The 23,657-nt window shown below is 37.8% G+C and overlaps 1 long non-coding RNA gene across 1 annotated transcript; it reads right to left on the bottom strand.

Annotated features, from left to right (window-relative positions):
* Positions 1-20,080: 20,080 nt before the first annotated feature.
* On the bottom strand, positions 20,081-21,965 carry LOC117297045. The gene is made up of 3 exons (XR_004519849.1): positions 21,924-21,965; positions 20,954-21,043; positions 20,081-20,500 (listed from the first exon to the last, which is right to left on the bottom strand). It is a non-coding gene; the product is annotated as an uncharacterized LOC117297045 (long non-coding RNA).
* Between the last annotated feature and the right edge of the window lie 1,692 nt (positions 21,966-23,657).

Here is a 23,657-nt window from a genome sequence, read left to right as displayed (position 1 = left end):
AAAATCTCTCATTTTTGTTGCTTACTCGACGTTTCGGTTCTCATGGCTTCGTCACATTTCACTTACAGACTTTTCAAAAAATCGAAATTAATATAGAGACTGGTCAGTAACTAATAAACATCTCAAATTAATGTCTCTTATTTTTTTCACTTCATTTTGAGTTTTATTGACCTGTTATTGGCTGTCATTGACTTTAATAACTGTACTTAATTTGTTTATTCTTCTCCCTTTTTTCATTAATATGGAAATAAATTATTGTTGATTTTAAAACAAACCAACATTTCCCCTGTTTCGGCGAAGTATTATAATTTTCCAAGAAAAATAAAATGAATAACTTAATTAGTTTTACCGATAGCAGGATATCATACAATCAGACCTGTCTAATTGGCAAGAACATTTCATGAAAACAAAGTCCCACTAACGAGAAAGCGCCCATTCGTTAACCTTGCAAACAATCGTCCATTAAAACCACACCGAGTGTCTAGTTTCAAATCTTATCGGACGAGGCTGGCATTGATGTGGGGGGGGGGGGGGGGTCATTAAGCAGGGCTCAATCCCATGCCAATGTTCGGTCGCCAGGATAGATATAACAAAAATGATATCAGATCAGTGCAATTGATACACCACTTAAGTATTAACTAGCGTCACCCAACCAGCGCGAAGCGAACGCCGGCAATGAATGTAATTGGAACATCGTCGTTAGCCGTCATTATTATTTTCTTCAATGCCGTTTGTATATACACCGTGACCAAACTAAAGTGGTATTAAAACACTGACAGAATGGAATTTGATCTTATCTAATGACCAATCTAGACTAGACTCCAAAGTATATAAACTTGGTTGTCATTGAGCCACCCTCAAAACAACTTGTGTATCAATCACTTCGGATGGAATATGTGTGCGGGAATTGGAAGTCTACACTAAGCATCCTTTTTGATAATGAAATAGCCAATGTTACTGTCTCGTGGGGTGGAGGGAGAAATCTTTAGGGATTTTTTTCTGGCGGTTTTTGTTTTCATCTTCTTACTCAAATCATTTTTTTTTTTTCATCGGGAAGGTTTTTGTTCAGTTTGATCGGAATTGATGATGTTGCCACCCTTTCTTGACATCTTCTGCTTTGATTTTCTGGGAAACAGAAGCATCTTACTTCATTTTCTACTCATTGCAATTCTTTTGCACCAGTCGCAACTAAAGTCAGAGTATTGAATAAGTGATTGCTTTATATTGTACAATCTCACAAACCACCAATTTACAAGTGTTGTCAATCTAGTAGCATGTACTTTTACATAATGCCCCAATGCCTGTAGAATTGCCCCGTTGCCCATTGTGCAAACGTTATTTATTACATGAACTATTAAAACAGCGTATCCCAACATTCAGATGTAATAGGATGGCCAGTTACCGATTCGGAGTACAACACACGGATACGTACACATCCACAGCTAAATAAATTATGATCGGTCGTCCTTTGTTTTTCGCCAACGCGTGACCCACCCAGCAAGAACCTGCCATCACACATAAGTGTGGACATGCGAACAAAATAAGTCCACACAGTGTTGAGACTTGACAAACTTTGTGGACTTCCCTTACACGCGCACACACAGTGGTGTTTACAATGTTAAAGAATAGTATTTTCCTTAAGTGTGCGGAACAAAGGAATATCAAAACAGTGTGTGTGCAAGGTGTTGACTATTTAGAAACCAAAATGGCGGGTAAACATTTCCGACTTCAAATTAACCACAATGTGTGTGTGTGTGCTTTGATTAATAACAAATAACTAGGGCAGACGTCTTCCAAAAAATCTTTCAATTGAGAGTCAAGCCAATGGCCTTCAACTTACTTCCAAAATATGATATTACAAATGCATATTCAACGAAATATTAACTTAGTTTCCCACGCCCCACTGCGCCTGCACAAACACCAGTGTCATTACTTACACCATCGGTTACGCATTTGTGACATCTCCCCCAATACAAACACCGTGGAAAAACAAAAAATTGACACCGCAAGTGTTAGTTCAACAAGCAGGCTTAAAGACACTGGACACTATTGGTAATCATCAAAGACCAGTCTTCTAAACATATGCATAAACAAATAGAAACCTATGAAAATTCAAACTCAATTGGTCGTCGAAGTTGCGAGATAATAATGGAAGAAAAAACATCCCCGTTACACGAAGTTGTGTGCTTTCAGATGCTTGATTTCGGGACCTCAAAATCTAATTCTGAGGTCTTGAAATCAAATTCGTCGAAAATTAGTTCTTACTCGAAAACTGCGTCACTTCACAGTGAGCCGTTTCTCACAATGTTTTATACTATCAAGAGCTCTCGATTGCTTATTACCAAGTAAAATTTTATGATAACAATGATTTTGAGAAGTAGCAATAGTGTCCACTGCCTTTAAGCAAGGTGCACCACTGTATATTTATTATAAACGTGTAAAGGGAATCAATAAAGATCTTTAGACGTATTGATGACAGTGGTGTAACCCTACGCTACTCTTGTGCGTTATGGACACCCACTACTGGATCAATACCGAAACGGAATAGCAGTTATTATTGTACTTAAACTTTGGAGACACAACTTCTTCGAGATAACATCCCCGCATCTTTTCTTCCTTCAAGAGATACAGGGAGAAAACAAGAGTGGAGAATATCACTGGAGAGTTGACAAGAGGTACGTTGGAGTCAAGGGCATCTGCCTCCCAGAACACTAACCTCCTTGTTTTGAGTCTTTAAAGAGGGGTTTTTGTTTCCTTGTTTCTTTAGTCCTTGAACCGTCAGAGATGTCATCTCTGTAAATTGTTATCGTTGCCCGATCGCTGTAAGCCGGCATGGGTTGGGATGGGTGAGCATGCGCAGTGGTGCTCTAAGGGAGCTTAATAGGGGAGCTTAGTTGAAGATATATTTGTTAAGGACTGTAAGCGGATTTGCAACTTGGATGTTGTCATGTCGTTGAGCACTAAGTGTTGTCTCAGGGGAAAGGAAAAAGTGCACATGTTCTGGAAAATGTGTCTGGGAGGGCGAGAACACTGATGTATACAAGGGCATGATGAGGGATATATGACACCTCAAACTGCGAACATTTTTTTTCTTCAAAATGGCGCCGAAACTCCCTTGCGGTGATAATACAGATTTTAAATGCATTTAACATTATGTGATGTTTGAAGCTTTGCATGGTGTGAAGGATAAGAATAAACTATAAATACAAGTAAACTTGCGGGCCGATACAACCAGTCTTCCCCTTAAGACGAGCAGAGTAAACTGTTTGAAGCTTCAATACCAAACCAAACCAACTCTTTTCAGAGCCAACACTCCAATTTTACATTCATGTTTGACTACTTGAGGACTATGACAGGAAAAAAACAAAACAAAACAGGCAATGAATACTACTTCATTTTGGACTGACTGTAGAAGAAAATGCAGGCATTTGGATAACCCACAACAAAGCAAGCCTGTATGCTTCGTTTTGAGAAAGGGCAGGGGCACCAAGGCATTTTCTCCTCGGTAAAAGGCACCCTGGAGCATTTAAGGGCACCAAGGCAATGCACATGGGGTAGGGAGGGAATCGTCTTCGTTGCCTCCTTGAAGTACAAGCCCTGATAACATGTAAAAAGGACAAGGGCACCAAGGCATTTCTCCTTTGTAAAAAGCACCTGTACAGTTCTACCCGGGCATTTCAAGGGCACCTCGGCCATGCTCATGGTGCATGGAAGCATTCGACTCATTGCCTCTCCGTGAAGTATCAGGCCTGCTATTAAAGTGTACAGGTAAACCCAGTCGAGTCCCAGTCGTGACACGTGTGTCCTTAAAGCCACCACTGCTTTGTCCTTCGGATGGGACGTAAAACCGCTGGTCCCGTGTGTTGTGTAACCCACGTAAAAGAAATCAGTGCACTTATCAATTGGCTGCATATTTCGCCACAGCACCATGTAAACCATTCCACGGTGCTTCTAATAACCAAGTATTATGATTATTATTGAAACCAAAGCCAAGAATTTTTTTTTTTTTCGTGAAGTAAGAAACTTTTCTTTAAGGAAAGTTAACCTTGCATTGTGGTCTGAAGTAATATTCGCAGTCGAAACAGCGGTACATCAAAACCGTCTAGTGGGATGATTCCATTTGTTACTTTTTCTTCTTCTGACACAACACAAATGCATTAATCAAACTACATCTCAGCGCGATTCAATCACATTAACCGTAATTTGAAATGTGATATTCAAATTCCACGCCAATAGACTGAGAAGCTAGTCTCCTTATTCAACCGTCATTTGTCTAATGGACTACTTAATGGATCCGACCCTCCCATTTCCGTCTGATTTTCCTATAGTCTTGATACCTTGATGGCACAAACTTCTTTTGAAAGGCAGTCTCCATGGGACTTAGTGAAGAAAGGATTGATAATAATTCTCCCGCCAAAAAACATCCCCTTACGAGTGTTGTCTGATTTTGATTGTATCCTCGCTTCCATTCACGGAGTCCCCCGTGGTCAGACAAAATGCACAGATATTTGCGTCTGCAAAGATCTTGGCCTTTGTGGGCGAAACTTGTGAAATTTGGTCAAAATCTAGGTCAGCTCATATCTTGAAAATCTGCGCTCGTGGTAAAGTGGTTATGCAAATTTACTTGTTGACACAATAGTGGCACGACTATTATAGCTACTGGGCTTTAATTGTATGTAAACGTAAACATAACAATATTGATTATCGGTTTGTGGGTGACATTTGATGCCTACAAAATACAACAACATCCACAGAGTCAATAGTGTAACAACAAATCAGATAATTTACCTCAAACTATTTTCAGAACGATAGAGGATATTTTAGAACAAAAAGACCGTTTGGTGTCATTCTTGTTGAGCCAGTTAAAGGCACTGGACACTATTGGTAATCACTGTTAACCTACAAACTTACTTGGTAACGATCAATGGAGAGCTGTTGATAGTATAAAACAGTGTGAGAAACGGCTCTCTCTGAAGTAACGTAGTTTTTGAGAAAGAAGTAATTTTCCACGAATTTGATTTCTAAGACCTCAGATTTAGAATTTGAGGTCTCGAAATCAAGCATCTGAAAGCACACGACTTCGTGTGACAACATGTGTTTTTTCTTCCATTATTATCTCACAATTTCGACGATCAATTGAGTTCAAACTTCCACATTGTTATTTTGTGCAAAGTTGGGATACGCCAAGTGAGAAGACTGGTCTTTGACAATTACCAAAGGTGTCCGGTGTCTTTAAACAAATTATTGCATGACATGTGTGTTGTCCTTGTCACTTGGCCTACTACGACTCCGAGGATTAATGGCAAAACAAACTTATAACGTGGTAAGAAGTACAGCAGGTAGGGTTTAAAGGCAGTGGACACTATTGGTAATTGTCAAAGACTAGCCTTCACAGTTGGTGTATCTCAACATATGCATAAAATAACAAACCTGTGAAAATTTGAGCTCAATCTGTCATCAAAGTTGCGAGATAATAATGAAAGAAGAAAACACCCTTGTCACACGAAGTTGTGTGCGTTTCGATGGTTGATTTCGAGACCTCAAGTTCTAAATCTGAGGTCTCGAAATCAAATTCGTGGAAAATTACTTCTTTCTCGAAAACTTTGGCACATTAGAGGGAGCCGTTTCTCACAATGTTTTATACCATCAACCTCTCCCCATTACTCGTCACCAAGAAAGGTTTTATGCCAGTAATTATTTTGAGTAATTACCAATAGTGTTCACTGCCTTCAAAGGTTCTGTATACGTTTGGTATGACTCTCAGGATGGCAATACAAACTTACGTGGTAAGAAGTACAGAATCTATGGCTTAATATTATACTAACTTGTAAGTTTTGAGTCAATTTTGTCATTTTGTTTTGTCAATCTTACGTGTTGTGCGCGCCCTTTGTTTTTCCTTACGATGCAAGATTTTTTGTTATTTAAAGAAGGGCTTGTATTTCAAAGTTGTACTAGCCGGTTTGTTTTCTTAACCTATACCCGCGATGATAACACTTCAAACACATGCTAAATCTGCTTTCGCCATTCTCGCAACTTATGATTGGTTTTGAAAGTTGTTTATACAGGTCTAATTGCACGAAATCTAAAGGATGTTTATTCAGAAAGAAGTGCAAATCCCTCGTTCGGAAAGAAAGAAAGGAGACAAAAATCTGACTTCAGTTTGGTGTCCTTTTCCAAACAACTCATCATCAAAAACGCGTGAGGGGCTTTTTCAAAATACAGATTGTTGGAGAGTAAATCCTCTTCTCGCACGATCTATCCGACCATCTTCCTCTACGAGACACTGGCCACAGTCACACGATAAACATCTCTACCTAAGCCCAAGTCGCTTTCTGCTAAGAACACAATAATTTCTACCCCGTCATCTCCCTTTTTTCTTATTTTATTATCACCCCCCCCCCCCCATACTTCTTGTCTCCAAGCAACTCCTGCGCGTGAGAACGCATGTGTTTAGATCCACCGGCCCCGGTATTGCGCCGCTCTTGCACAGCGGGCAGTGTCAGCTAGCGGCATACCGTGAAACGCTTCGATGAGCCCGGCTAAGCCGTGTAATCAACCCGCCTTAGGGGAGTGCTCCCGGAGGCAAGAATAACACCACGGCTTACGCGCAACTGTGTTCCTTTCACATCGGGAGATAAACCGTGTGTGAAATTATGGATAGCGAGCGGAATTCGTCGACAAATTTCATAATCAGTGATGAAATATTTTCTCAAGGACAGACGAAGTGTAAAATTGAAAATGACATTTTATTTTTTAAATGTCTATACGGTCCGCTTACAGTAATTTATTTACCCAAACCATGTTCAACAGCTTACGTATAAATTAGGTATTTGCATCCCTTTAAAAAATATACACCAGTTGTACCAAGTTCTAAATTTATATATATTTTTTTTATAGCGACCGACATGTTGAATACATTATTTACAAGTGCCAAAACAACTAAGTCAAACCAAATAATAATAAATTAATAATAATAATAATAATAATAACTCAAGTCTGAAATCAATTCTGAAGATACAAACCGTACTGGGAAAATATTCTAAAACATTTAACTCTAAGCTAACACTGCAAAAACGATGGGGTGTTAAATTTACACCATGAGATTGTCACGTATTATTGCACCATAGGGTGTTAAATAGCACTCGATTGTTAAAAAAATCCCTTCTATCCCTTTTGATAAAATATTTTAAGAGGCTAGATATCAGAGTACACTAGTACAAAACAACAACTGGATTTAAATTACGCCAAAGCACCGTCTAGTACTTATATCGTCTAATATTTCTCTAAAACCCCATCTATTTCTGTTTTTGTTGCAAATCGAGCCGAGTGTGCATAAATGCAAAGTTTTGACTAAAACTGACACTAGAACTGGACCTCACCTCCCCGAGCACGTGTCAACATTGATGGTGATGGACTTCAAAGGCCGCTCCAATTATGTTGATTTCGTGATGATCAATTTTGATAGTCAATTACAAAACGTGGTCAGTATTTACTCTGTCCACCCATAATACACCAACCTGAAGATTGTTTAAATTGCTTGAATTATTCCTACCCAGTCGAAGCATGACTTTGACAAATCAATGCAATTTTTTGACTTAATTTATTGGAAGGGTTCCGCCTTGACAAAAGATTTCTTTTATTGAATTCGGTGATGCGAGCTTAGACCGTGTACTGTTAATACACGGTGAAATTTGACAACACAAAAGATGAGGATGGTGGGTTATTTGTTTTTCTTGTGTGTTCCGGTGTCCTTGACTTTGCCTGGAAATCATTGTTTTTCTCGAGTGCGGTTGGTCGAACTATAATAACAAGGTTTTTATATAGGCGGTGGGTTTACACGGCAAAAGTGTATTAGCGTTTGTTATCTTTTATGATGTGTAAAATGCGTCGTCACGCGAAGCAACAAGACTCAATTTCATAGACCTGCTAAAGCAGACAATGTTGCTTACAGATTTTCTGCTAAGCAGAATTGAGCAGGATACCAATCAGAAATTGTACACATGACATAAAAGTTTGGCTGGTAGCCTTGTTTTGCTTAGTAAAATGTTGTTGCGCTTAGCTACTTTTTGTGCCTATTGTTTACTAATTTTCGCTATAGAAAGCAGAAATGAGCAGGATACCAGTCACAAATTGTACACATGACACTGTAGTTTGACTGGTAACCTAATTCTGCTAAGCAAAGTTTTGTTGCGCTTAGCTAAGCAGCTCTATGGAGCTGGGCCAAGGCGACTAAGAAGCAACCAACTGTATGTCTACTGCATCAAAGCGGGAAAAATAATACTTATGGAAGCAAGAAGAACAATTGTCTCTGAGCTCTAATAGTTTTGGTAATATTTTTAAAGACTGGTATCTTAACTTGATGAATCATGCATAAATTAACAATCTCAATTTGATTATCGAAGTTGCATGAAAACCAATGAGAGGAAACTATTTGCTGTACTTTGTGTGCTTTCAGATGCCTGAAGCCTTTCTAAGATTGAAAATGTGTGTGTTGAAAAACTACCCCTTTCTCTAGAACTATAATTATTACTTTATCAATAAATTTGAATAATTCAATTAAAAGCAAACAACGAAAGATTATTGTCTCAAATCCTTGCTGTCAAATGATCAATTTCTCAATACTTATTTCAACACCACAAGTGCAACTTTCTGGTACCAGGTATTCAATCAATACGTTATCAATAGTCGATATCATCCGACTCGATACCCAGCCGTTTACTCCACTGATCGGGTTCTCACAGATCTCTCGACAGAGAAAACTGGTCCACGATTCAACAAAATTCCACTCTCGCTCTACATACACCACTCAACGCATGTTAGAGAGAGATAGAACGTTAGGCAATGCGGTCCAGGCGACAGGGTATACGATGGTAATTTAGCGACATGCGAACGGTGTTCTGCGGTGGGGGCAAAAAAAAAGGTTATAGGAAAAAAAAATGGGGGGAAAAAAGAAAAGAAAAAAAAACTTGCCTCGTGCGATAATTAATACAGGGACTACGAGGCGGATTGCGAGGGATTCGGAGCGGGGTATCCGATAGCATTGTAATAACATCATCCGATATACGGATCTAAGAGTGGAAATGACGTCATGGTGGTCGACAATGACTCGTAGTCTTGCTTTCAAGTCACGATGCAGGGGAAACAAAATTATTTGGGTTCTACTCTCGTGAGAATGTTGGTTAATTTTATTAGAGTCAAACCGAATTATTTCTCAAGAGATGTTGGTTATTTTGTTTGTTTTCAATCTAACAGAAAATAGCATTGGGTGTCATATTTATATTTCGCGGTTTTATTGCAAAATTTGAATTCTGTTTTGATATTACGTGAGAAGATTTGATTTGGATTTGTAAGATTCAATTCACAATATTCAACCCAATCAAAATTAAGTCTAAAATACACTTTTATTATTCATGAACATAGTCCGAACTGTTCGTCTGTTTCCACGCCTACATCTCCTCCAGTATACGCAACCCTAACCATTGTGGTCGGGTTCCCCTATCTGCAATATCAGAACTGAATATTTAAGGTTGTGTTACGGAAAGGGACCAGACTAATTACAATCCCAGCCTCGATTTGGTTCCATTGGAAACACACTATCTATAGTCGGAGAAAGATACAAAAATTAGTAAACCACGTGTACGTTTGCATTAGGAGTCATTCCTTTTTTTCTCTTTGAAAACATGATGGCAGAACTGTAATTGCAGAAGGGTGTTGATAACATTGATAATATTGAACATAACAATAGCCAAATAATTACACACATAATAGCTTATACATGGTGATTATCAAGATGGTTTAGTTCACGGTGACCCCCCCCCCCCCCTAAAACAGTTTTGTTTGAATTGCAATAGTTTTTTTAGAAATAAATAAAGAATAATTGGCTTGAAAGAGACTAGTTTTTTGATGATTTCCGGTTGGTTGAATTTTAACAATAACACAAAGGTTGCATCGAAAGTATCAATCAATCAATCAGTTTATTTCCCCAGTTTCAAAATTACAATCAGTATCAAATCATAGGCAATGTATTAGTTGGAAATTAAGAAATAAATAGTTGTTTGATAAGATTAATTAAATGAATAATAAGCATTGGCATTTATGAAACTGTGGGGGACCCATACAGAAGCAAAGCTTGCAAGGGTATGGTTCCCTGAGCAAGCTTGTGCATTGAGCCGATAATTATTTAAATTGATGTGATTTAGTAAGCTTAATCACTGTATCTCCTAAGAAACATGTAAAACAAGGGTGCAACAAATGAACAAGAAACAAAGGGGTTAACCCCTACCTCCATTGATTAGTGTACCCTTAAACACGGGACCTACGGCTTAATGTCCCATCCGAAGGATGAATCAATTATGAGAAAGGATCTTGCTCAAGGACACAAGTGCCACGACTGGGACTGGAACCCGCATTGCTAAAGGACACAACCAGAGCTCGAACTCACACTCTGCTGATCAGAAACACAAGAGCTTGAATCGGGCGCTCTCAACCACTCGGCCACGACACTCCACACAAATTGTTTGCTAATTAAAAAAAACACAGAGTATGAACATTTAAGGCACTGGACATAATTTGTAAATGTCAAAGACAAGTATTCTCATTTGGTGTATCCCATAAAACAACGAATCTGTGAAAATATGGAGTCAATTGGTCATAGAAGTTGCAGGAAAATAATGAAAGAAATGCTATTTTGAGTAATAACCAATGTTGTACCCAGTGCCTTTAACACAATTTCTTACAGCAAGTATTCATATAACCTTTGAACTCGGATACGGCTATGGCTTAGCCGAGATCGCTGCCGTATGCCAAAGCCGTTCAACTCAGACACGACCTGACGACGCACTTAATGATTTCATCACAGCGCCCTCTATTTAATTAAAACATTAGTGCTGCGTGATGAATTCAATCTGTGTCAGAATCAGCATGTTATTTGCTAATCCGTTGATCATTAACTGTCCCATGGTGTTAACAAAGCAAAGCAACGAAGTTGTTTAAACAAATCAACATTTCACGTTGACGTTTCACTGGGTGGGTTTAACCATTGGTTATGACATTTAGCGCCACTACGTCAAGAACGCAGCGCATTAGATAGGATGTTTTGATACACTTCCTAAATGCTCGTCACGTCACCAAGTAAGGTAATTGTCAAAGACCAGTCTTCTCACTTGGTGTATCTCAACACATGCATAAAATAACAAATCTGTGAAAATTTGAGCTCAATTGGTCGTCGAAGTTGCCAGATAATAATGAAAGAAAATAAAAAACACTTGTCACCTGAAGTTGTGTGACTGCTTTCTGATCCTTGATTTCGAAACCACAAATTCTAAATCTGAGGTCTCGAAATCAACTTCGTGGAAAATTACTTCTTTCTCGAAAAGTATGTCACTTCAGAGGGAGCCGTTTCAATTCTCACAATGTTTGTTACTATCAACAGCTCCCCATTACTCGTTACCAATTAAGGTTTTATGCTAATAATTATTTTGAAAAACTATCAATAGTGTCCACTGCCTTTTAAAAGCAAGATAAGTTCACATTGGTGATGACTGCCATATAAACCGGAAACACTTGTTAGGGAAGATTTGGGTCAAATTAGTTATAAGAGACTGTTGTCATCCCCTTTTGTGTAGCTGTTATTTTGTGTGGCTCTCCCGTTGCTCGTTACATAGGAAGTTTATAATTATAACAATTATTTTGAGTAACTACCAATACTGTCCAATGACTTTAAGTTCCTAAATACTAGTTTTGACCCACCAAAAACTAAGAAGACACCCAAATTTACATGGATTGTGTTCACTTCGTCAATTTTTCGTATTAATGTTCGTTCATTTTTGAACGAACTTGTGTAAATTGTTACATGGTTGTACCCGCAAGTTTACTAAAGTTATTTAATATTTCTTCCTATTTCGAAAATGTATACATTTATGCCATGGACGTTTCCTAACTGTTGTCAAAGAGCCGGTGCCGAGTCTTTAGTGCACAAAAGAAGAGCAACATGTGCAGCAGTAAATGCTATTTTAATTGTTTATAGTCATTATTGTCCCTGGCAGAAATTGCTGGGGGTGGGGGGCTCCGATATTTCGGTGACCAAATGCCTCTTTCACACGACAGCATTTTGGACACACACACAACAACAAAAGTAATTATTTCATACACGCGTTTCACAACTCCTTCTGTTTCAAAATCATCGAAGCAAATCCGCTGGGAGTTTTAAACAAGAGAGACAGCTAACAACAATTATCATGGAATTGTGTAACGGGAGAGACACAACAAAAAGTGTGAGGATTTTTCAATGCTGTGTGCGGGAATTCACTGGTGTGGAACGGCAAAACACTACCGGCTGTTGTTGTTGTTGTTGTTTTTTTTTTTTTTTAAAGGGGGAAAATACAAAGGGGGGAAAAGAAAAGATGGCCCCGGGCTTTGGACTCGAGTTTTGATAAATGGCAGTCGGTGTCAAAATCACCTGTGGTTGTGTGAGGCACTGTTCATCCACTCCGTTGATGGTTTATTCGTCAAAACAACTGGATAACCCTCTTGCAGGGTTTAACAGCAAAAAGAAAACAAAACCCCACAGCCTAGACACGGATGGTTGGTTTTGATCAATCAATTGTATTTTTTAAAAGAAATATTGATCAATGGAGGAGCAGGGGGTTATGTTTAGATGTGTGCAATGGGGCAAAACGGGACAAGGAGAGCGGGGATTAACACAATAGGAATGTTATTAGAAAGGGAAAGTTAAAGGAAATGTACATCATCATTTTTTGGTACAGTAAATTACTCTTTAGTTTTCAATATTAAACACCGCACAGCAAACCTCCAAATATTAAATTAATTGCGGTTGCCTTGTTTTATTTATTAACGCGAAAGATAACACATTTTGCACAATAATTTTGGAATTTTGAACATGGGGTCTATTTTGACTTCACAAATCGAAATAATAAGCAAAATGACTGTGGTTCAAATACTATTTCTCCACTTTAAAGATATTTAGATACCGACAAATGTAACTGCATCATTGGTATGGGTCTACATGTTTTTTCATTTTTTTCTTTCTTCATGTAAGCTTTTAGTTAGAAACTAAAAATAATACCCTTTAATAAATAACAATTTCGGTCGCACTGGACCACCCTTGGAAATTATCAAAGACCAGCATTCTCACTTGGTGTATCCGGACATAGATGCATAAATAAACAAATCTGTGAAGATTTTGACTCAATTAGTCATCAAAGTTGCAGGAGAATAATGACAGAAAACACCCTTGTTGCACAATAAGTGTGTGTTTCCAGATGCATAATAAAAGGCTTCAGGCCTGAAGTATTTTATGGTTTGAGTAATAAATTACCCCAAAAACTACGTTACTTCAGAGGGAGCTTTTTCTCACAATGTTTTATACTATCAACAGCTCTCCAATGCTCGCTACGATGTAAGTTTTTTGTAACAATTATTCTGAGTGATTACCAATAGTGTCCACTGCCTTTAAGGGCAGCGTCTCAATGGCTGGCACCAGACTAATGGCGGTTCCAGCCTCTCCTATTGTTATAAAAAATAACATGTGTTTCGTTGACGTCATACCCGAAACAGGTGTTGGCATTAATTGGAAACGCCCTCTATCAATTTCGTGATTTACATCCAATTCGGCTAAATTTATTTTCTGTTTACATACGACGCAGCACATCCAAAGCAACATAAATTAAACATTACAAGGTAATTGTCATGAAACATTGAAAGGATTTCGCTGCAGAAGTACATGAATGCAGATCTTTTTAGAGAACGATCGATGTTTTAATTAAATGAACTCATTCAGCAAATTAGTTCCTATAGTGTTCCTGCTAAAATTAAACCCAAAACATCGATCGTTTACGTCGTGCGTAAGTATATTATTTGCAGCGAGTTTGCTCTTCATTGTGCATAATTAACCTACCTGTTAAGTTAAACAGGGAATTCACACATTTTAAAACATTTTTGCCAAAACATTTCTCCATGTATTTAGCATAGCTTATTCCCAAATGGTTTAATTTTTTTATTTTTTCAAAGATATTGACTAATTTGTCAGATTTTCGTTTGCATATATTTTTCCAACCTGTCTGTTCGTTTACTATCGAGTTTGTTCTTGTTTTGTTTGTCCTTATCACGCACTTCACTACAAGCCTCGGCCTCTTGAAGAGGTCCAAATACTTATTTGTCTGCCATCTTTCACAATTACTACAGTTTGTTTTATTTATATCAAACTCCCGCATTTGCATTGATCAAGTTTTTTTCTTCAAGAAAGTATGGAGATAAAGTTGAGTTTGAATTGACTCAGAGAAGCTTTGGGACATCGATTGGAGTTAAGGGTGTGTGAGTGTAAACGCTTCCCGCGTACCTCTTGCCCCTAACGTATGCAACACATTTAAGCAACCGTTTATAATTACAAAAACGTAAGCCAACATTATACAATTGTAAAGCATAACTTGTGTTGGTCATAAATTCAGAGGTGTTAAGGAGGACCTATAGTATCTAAAATATTGAGAAAATAATACAAAACAATGTTTTAGTGATAACTTCACAGTTGAAGAATAAAGTCCTCAAACTTAATCATCGAATAGCACACATGCGTGTACTGTACTGTTCCTTGACGAAATGTTCCTTGTCGATTTTTATTCAATAACAAACACTGTAAAATTGGGATGCTAATTTGAAACCATTAGTGTTGTCAGAAAAAAAGATACAAGAAAGGAAAAAAAAATTACTCCATAAGACCGTTCCCCTTTGCAGCTACTTGCTATATATTTTTGTTCATTTCATTTCGAGACTTGTATTTTCAATTCCAAAAGATAATCAAAAATAACAAAAACAAATAAAGAAAAGTATTGAGGAGAGTATCAAGTGGGAGCATAACCAGAAAAGCCAAAGGTGGTAGGAATCCCCAGACAAACAAAAACACAAATAGACTAACTTGAAAATTTGCTCAGTTATTTTTCTTATTTTGTTTGTAATCATTTAAGGAACGCGTTGCCTTGGATCGGACGAGTTGGTCTATAAAAAGCGTTTGTAACCGTTTTTTATAAAATGCATATGGATAGAAAGATCTTTTAAAAGTAGAATACAATGATCCAAACAACTTTGCCTCGAAATTGCGTGGTTTTCCCTTTACTCTGCGAACTAACACGGTCAGCCATTGATGGGAGTCAAACAATTTGACTCCCATAAATGGTCGACCGTGTTAGTCGACGAGGTAAAAGGAAAACCGCACATTTTCGAGGCATGTTTGTGTGGACCATTGTATTCTACTTTTACAACATCTTTCTACCCATATGCATCTTATAACAAACGCTTTTCAAAGACCAACTCGACCGATCCAAGGCAACGTGTTCCTTTAATCATCACCTATTCGAAAATCTTCTCATTTTTACATATCAGTAGTATCGACTACTCACCGCCAAGGGGACGAAATTCAAACCAGCATTTTATTCATTTGGATAACTTAAATAATATTCTATTGGATTTATTAATTTATGTATCCATGCGAAATTATTTGGTTTAGCCCTTAAGATAAATGTTAGTAGAGCGAACCGACCACGGCCCTTTTCTGCGTTGGTGTATTTAATTGGTTTGTTTATACAGTAGTAGGTTTAACAGCTTTATTCGCCTTTCATCAAGTGGCTCAGCTAATTACCAACAGCTGTCTTTACACGCGCAAAAAAAACACAATTATATATTTTTTCCCATATTTGTCTCCCCCTTACAACCCAGCTGACAAACAAACACTATATTTGTGCACATTTTCATAATCCTATGCATTTGTGATTTCCAAAGGCAAATTTACAAGTGGAAAATAATCACATTTTGGCCGCCCCATGGGCCGTCCGGGAACCCGCTCAAAAATGAAGACTCGTAATCCCCAATGCCCCGTTCTTCGATTGAGATTAAGATGACGTCTCGAGGGGAAGACTACAGAAAACGATTGACTCTATGGAGACTAGTCACAGGCAAAGTTTTTTTTTTCCTCTTCTCGTCTCCTGGCCAAGGTTGAGAAGATCATATTTGCACATAATGATGAGTTGGGACCCACAGTGTGTTCAAATGATTACACGGGACGTCCAAGTTGGATTGCTTTTACGAGTTCAAGGAACGCCAGGGGTTATAAGAGGTTGTCCGGGGAGGCAGGATTGTCCTTTTTCTTTCCTCTCGCACTCCCTGGAAAATAAAGGACTGACAAATTCAAGAACAAGCACCCTTTTCTAATGATCGTCTCTTTCCATTGAAGGGTATTTAGCCATGGAGGAAGAAAAAAATGACCCCTCCATGCTAATTAGGCTACAAGGACCTCTTGTTCTTCTAGTTTCTTTTTTAAGTCAGAGTTTGTTGTTTTTTTGTAATTTAAAAAGAAAATGAATGTAAACACGCCAATTTAAGTCTTTTTAACTTCTGTCATGTATTTTTGTGATATTTTTAATAAACCTTAATGAATTGAAATTGAATTGAATTGCATTATTTTATTTTTCAATTGTGTGATAGAGTTTTCATTCCCATAAAATCACAAACATTCCGTGGCAAGTACGATAACTTAAAGGCAGTGGACACTATTGGTAATTACTCAAAATAATTATTAGCATAAAACCTTTCTTGGTGACGAGTACAGGGGAGAGGTTGATGGTATAAAACATTGTGAGAAACGGCTCCCTATGAAGTGCCATAGTTTTCGAGAAAGAAGTAATTTTCCACGAATTTGATTTCAAGACCCCAAGTTTAGAACTTGAGGTCTCGAAATCAACCATCTAAACGCACACAACTTCGTGTGACAATGGTGTTTTTTTTTGCATTATTATCTCGCAACGTCAATGACCGACTGAGCTCAAATGTTCAACAGTGTCCACTGCCTTTAAAGACTGTCTTTTTTAGTTGTGGAAAATACAGTCAGGGTGGGAAAGGAGGGGGGGGGTGGTTGCAAGGGGAGGGGGTTTAGCCTCCTCCTGTATATTATATGAATAAAGACACACTGGATTTTCATATCATGTCTAGAGCAAAAAACTCAAACTAATTATTAGCATAAAAACTTACTTGGTAAAGAGCAATGGAGAGCTGTTGATAGTATAAAACAATGTGAGAAACGGCTCGGGACTCTCTAAAGTAACGTAGTTTTTGAGAAAGAGGTAATTTCTCACTCAAGTATGTAAAGACTTATTTTTTTTAAGGCATCTGAAAACACACATATGTGCCACAAGGGTAACTATTCTTTCGTTATTTTCTTGCATCTTTGTACACCAATTGAGTCAACATTTGTACACATCTATTATTTATATGTTGGGATACACCAAATGAGAAGACGTGTCTTTGACAATTACCAACAGTGTCCAGTGTCTTTAAAGAAAGAAGATTTAGAAGCAAACAAATCCATCTCTCACTAATTGTCACCTAATTGAATCTTCATGAACTCCCGTCGTCCTTTATATCGATTATTATTTCAACACCAATCTCAACTACAAAATCCAGGCTCTGTAGTTTTTCCAGCTGCGACTATATCTAAACATTTTCACAGTGATACAGAATTAAGACTGACCCTTAAATTGTCTCCAGCGGTTCATGTCACATCAGCATTGTCTAAAAGCCAAACTGTTTGGTCAGATTTTCTTGTTTCTTTTTACGGAGCGAGACAAGTGACCGAGAGACGATCATGTCAGCCGCGGTACAGAACCCAGGGAAGCGAGGAACAGGTGCCGTCCGACGCTCGGGCCTCGGATGAGTCCGGAGGAAAAAAAAGAGCAAATCTTGGCTTTTATTTTATCTCGTTTTTCATATTGATACTATTATTTTCAATTTAACATTTCCAAAACCATGTTCTAATAAAAGTGATGCTTTGGCAATCGAAACGAAAATGAACCTGCATCCTTTATTTATGTCCAGCTATCAATGCCTTGGATGACCCCCCCCAAAAAAAAAAATAAATACCGTATTTTCTTTTTTTTGAATTCACACTTCCATACCATGTTATTATAAAAGTAATACTCTGGCATTTGCAAAGGTACGTACTATTGTGCGTTTCATCCTATATCTATATTCATCTATTGATGCCTACATGATTATGTATAATTATTTATGTACCCAGACGAGTTAGTTAGTTTTTATGCTAACAATTATTTTGAGTAATTACCAATAGTGACCAGTGCCTTTAAATAAGCATATTAAAGAAGGAAAAACAAGATAATTAAATAAGCGTACACTGTTAGAACTTTGGGCAAAAAATTGCCAAACTTATTGCCCAACGTTGGTACAATAGTCAGCTTCAACATCTATTGGGCAATTATAGCCCAACGGTCGTTGGTCAATGTCATTGCTTAATGATTGAGCAAACGACCTACACACAAGTTGGGAATTTACTTCTGCCCAACCTTTGGTTTGTTTTGTATGTCCAAGGGTTGGTAATAATAAGTCTCCCAATACTTGGGTAGTAACAGTTACACAAACGTTGTAAAACCATGTTTCCTCATATATTGGTCAACCTTTAGGAATAACTGCTTAGTAGTTGGAATATGACTATGCAATAGATGGGCAACCGTGTATCCAGATAATGACCACTTGGTGGTAAATTTCCGTTCGTTTTTGTAAATTGTTGGGCACAAATCCATTACTAAAGCTCAGTTGTTGAGACTAGATTGAACCAAATTATTCATCCAACAGTTGAGTAATTAGCACAAACATTAATGAAAGACTTCAGAAAGTACTTTTTTGCTTTTCCTTTTTTATTTGTGAACATCAAACAAGCAATGAAACAACGTTTTTGCACAAATAAATACAAACATAGGCTATATTACTCATAAAACCGTTATAGCTGCTGACTTAACCATTTAGCCGCTGTACCGCCCAGCCGCATATAGCGATACACTGTATGCGGTACGAAGAAACCTCGCTAGCTTGTGTTTGTAGAAAAAAAGGAACATCAAAAGAAAACTCGATAGTCATTAGTAGGTCTACGCATTTGGTAATGTATCTAGTTGTTATAGATCGTTATTAATTCTCCCTTCACAGTTGACTTGTCGAAGCTAATGATGATGAAATAATTTAACTCTTACGAAAAATAAAACGCTCATTAGTAAAAGGAAACTGTTCATCATTTATGATGATATTGTCGAAAATTATCGCCTTCGTATTTAATCAGTATGAGCATTGAGCCAGACAAAAGCCTTGAAAAGCTAATGTGTTCATTTTATCCGTGCACAAAAATATTCGCCATAAAAATTACCGTAGCCGTTTAACGAGAGGCATTTATTGTGCCCAATGGGAACTTGTTCCTTTAGACAAATATTACCGAAAGGGTAAAAAATTGTGCATACACATTAAGCCATGGCTATCTTTTAAAATTTGAACTACGATTCCAGTAATTTACTGCAAGAATCTTGAGAAGTTGGATTTCAGCAAACTCGGGCGGTGCAGGGACTAAAGGGTTAAACACCCCATCCCCCAGAAAAAATCAACGAAAAAAGCCTGTTTGTTTCAAACTAAAACAATTTTTTTGAATCTGCTTCTTTTACTCTCCGACTACAATATGACTGTCTAAGGATCAACTTGTTAGGTAGCCTTATATACTTGTAAATGGGTTCAGCAGACATTGCTGCAGTGACTTTTAAAACAATGAGAGTTATTGTGTAAAGCAAAGTACTTCAATTTGATGACACTTGCATGACAAGTCAGACAGGTCGGACGTTACTGGGATGTACACTTTCAAAATGTAATATATTTACTCATAACATTGTTTCATACCAAAGTTAAGAATCTGCTTCTATTACACACCAACTATAATAAGACTGCCTAAGGATCAACTTGTTAGGTAGCCTTATATAATTTTAAATGGGTTTATAGCAGATATTGCTGCAGTGACTTTCAAAACAAAGAGTTATTTTGTAAAGCAAAGTATTTTCTAAACAAAATACAAACAAGAGTTGTCATTTTTTTGACACTTGAAAGACAAGTTTGACCAGTCACATGTAACAGGGACTTACACTTTTAAATTGTATTATGTTTACTAATGAAACCTTTAAAGCTGCTAACTTATACACATACCCCCCCCCCAAAAAAAAAAAAAAAAAAAAAAAAAACAACAACAACAACAACAACATGTTTTTTCAAAACAAAGTTTTATAATGTGATTCTCTCACACACCGACTACAATAATTATAACTTGTAGGTAGCCTTTTATACTTTTAGATGGGTGCAGCATTACTTCAGTGACTTACAGCACGTTTTAATGTGCAAGTTAAGCCATTAGACCTCTCAGTGTGGCGGTTTCTTTCGATTGCACACCTTGCTGGGTGAGCACACACGTTTCAAAAAAAGTCCATACCCCTGGCACTGAACTTGGTATTTGCAGTCCAGCACATAGTGTGCCTTGTAGTACACATCTACTGCTTTCACGACTGATGGTTGTGGAAAAGCATTTCTTGACTCCAGATCAGCGCTGCCTAATGATAGCACAAAGGGCTGGGGATGAAGCTTTGTGTCTATCCTTCAGGTATTGTGGCATTATGATATCCTGCGGCATAAAAATTAATAAAACTTGTTAATGTCCTAATACTCAGTTCTTAAGATATAGCGCCTAATATAACATTCAAATGTCAAGTAAAGTGATCATTATTATTTTATTTAACAAGAGGATATACAGAGTTATTTGTTTGAGTTATGAGAGCTGTTTAAAGCGCCTTGTTAGGGTTTACAAGGTGACGGCACAATCTGAAAACAACCACGCACGAACACCAGGACAGATCCGTATACTGAGAAGAGTAACGGTAATTTACTAGAGACATGTGTGTTACTATTATTTTGTGTTGGGTTTGTAAGAATTGTAATTATTTTCTGAACACAAATGATTCATGAAATTGGGTTTTCAAAACATACTGGAGTCATTTAAATAAAACAAATTCAGATAACAGTGACAAATAGAAGACCAAAGCAAGGCTGCTTGTTTTCAGAGAAATTCATCACTTACCCGTTGAGTGTCGATGGATGATTTCGGGAATAAGTTGCAAATTATCTGCCTCGGTCAGCACCTTCATTGCCTGCATGTCGATCTCATTATCTGTATGAGTTGTAAACAAAAATAAATTTAATTGCAAAGCTGTTACGCATGGGCATAGCTCTTCTATCTTAAAAGTAGCTGTGTGTAACTATGCGCTGCTTCCAATACTCTTAAAACTAGTGTCATTTTGGTAAATTTAAGGGTCCTTTTTTTTTGCTTTGATTTTTGAGTTCCCTTTTTATCAAGAAGTGGTCATTTTGTTTCCAAATTGTCAGCATCAGGGGAAAATAGGGACATACCCCGGTCCCAGGTAAAACAGTGTCACGTACCCCCACTGCTTGGTATAGGAGCACATGCGCCCACTATTTAGGGAGAATATAATTGGCGGTGCACATGTACCCAACCCTTGGGGAGATCAGGAACATGTAACCCAACTTTTTTAGATCAGTAAGCAAACAGTTGGGCAAGATAATAGCATGTACTCAACGTTTTGTAAGAACAGAACCGATTACCCATTTTCTAAGGAGAAAACACCAAATCTTTGGAGATAATTAACAAAGTTTTCCCATTCCTTGGGAAGAAGAGGCCTACCAAACCCATGCTGTTTTAATTGCTATATACATTACATGTTCACCCAAGTTCATCTTCATGTTTTATATCAAGGGATATTATCAATCAAAGTTAATGATAAGGGGGTTAACTAAGGACACTATTGGACGTTATATAGGCTACTACTACTACACAAGGGCTAGGCATGGCTCTGCGTGTGGCGTCGTGTGTGTGTTGTGTGTCGATGATGTCCCTGAAACTGCGATAACGTGCGGTAGGCCATGCATTCACAGCTCAAGCCGTGTTTTCGGACAGGCCCACACGTTCTTGATCTAAATCATAACAAGAACATGTACTTTTAAACTTTAGAGATACATTTTTCAATTCTCACCTCAGAAAACGTCCGTTAGGGACACTAACGCCACACTCCTCCAGTAATTTCAACACTTGGTGGTTAGCCATCATCGACGTCGCATTATAACTTCCTTGACTTGGTAATGAGCGCGTGTGCGCACGATAACAAAGTTCACAACAAAATGGTTAACGTCACGCCCTTTCACGCCATGATGCCCATCTGCCAGGAATGTTTCTCCAATTTCTACCCAGCAATTCGTGGGTGGATAAATCTAATAAACAATACCAATTAATTGGACAATGTTTATCCAACAATTGTTGTTTAAACTATACTCAACGTTGGTAACTTTTTTATCTTAACCAACCCTAAAGTTTACTCAATAGTTGAACAAAAATTTACCAACAAATCACAAATGGCGTTTACCCAGCGATATTTTGCCCAGCTCTTTTAACAGTGTACTCTTTAAACGTAAAGAGTGAAAAACACCACTCTTTACATTTTGAGTCTTCCCTCAAATGGCACTTTAAAAAGAGTGGTGGTTATTTCACACTTTTAGAGGGGTTTCACTCCAGGACGGAGTGAAAAATCACTCAAAAAGATGCAAACTTCAATCTAAAAGAGTGGAAGACCACCCGAAAAACAAATGTCCCTCATATATGGCTCTTCAAGGAGTGCTTTTTCACTCTATTGCATTTAGTGAGATGTCGATAAATAATTAATCTTACACTATACTTCTGTTTCGTTTGTGCTTACTTGCCTCCTTGTGTCCAGGTATACACTAGTCCATTTTTACTCCCATCAATTTAAACATGTGTAATAATTCCTACAACAGTTGTACTCCTGATTATGGCGTCCTGCAGCCATATTTAATTGCTAGAGGTGGTACATCCCAATTCAGTTCCCATCCAGCTTTTGGACGCCATTTTACTCAACTCTAACCCTAAACTGTACTCATGGAGTTTCGACATGTCTTCTGCAGCCAGCTGGATTAAGCAAATAGTGAGACGGTCCATTTTGGTGTCCATAGTGTGTTTGGAAACGGCCTATTGTACGGCAATTAAGATTAATGTGTGCTCTGTATGGGACATTTTTACAAAAGAAGTCAACTCAATTCTTGCAGTTCCTTCAAATTCTATACTTATTCCTTTGTACTTTACATTTGTGGGGTTTGACTTTCCCTGGCTAAGTCTATTGTGGTCACTCACAGTTAACATTCCGATAACAGCTACACAAAGGGGAGTTACAAAAGTCAAACCGGTATTCTTACTCGGTATATCCCACAATATGTGTATATTACATCTAGTTTCCCCAAAAATCACAAAAACCTTATTTGGATCGAAGTTTACAACAAACTATAAAATGGCAATATAATATCTAGTTTACCGAAAACCGATGAAATAATACAATATTGTTCGGCATGAACAAAGACTAAAGCGGGACTTGGACCTGCAACATCTGGATCAAAGTGCCTGGCGCTCTACCAACTGAGCTATAGCTATGTGTTGGCGGTCTCCCTATTTGGTCAACATCTTTGTTCGGGGTGCCAGTCAGAAGCCATACAACCTGTAACTGCCATGAAGTCAGGGATCACAGCAAAGTTTACGATACAACCTGGGAAGGGACAACAGCGGGATCACCCAAAATGGGATACGAGTTTTTATTTCAAATATCAAGTAACTAGCCTAATAATTTTGAATTGAAAAAAAAAAAAAATAAAAAAAAAGAATCTGCTTATCAGTTTGCTGGTAATGTAACAGTCAGACACATTTT

This window comes from Asterias rubens, chromosome 11 (genome assembly GCF_902459465.1).
Source record: "Asterias rubens chromosome 11, eAstRub1.3, whole genome shotgun sequence".
Classification (NCBI taxonomy): domain Eukaryota; kingdom Metazoa; phylum Echinodermata; class Asteroidea; order Forcipulatida; family Asteriidae; genus Asterias; species Asterias rubens.
The sequence above is the reverse complement of the archived record's forward strand: the minus strand, read 5'-3'. Positions and strand labels throughout refer to the sequence as shown.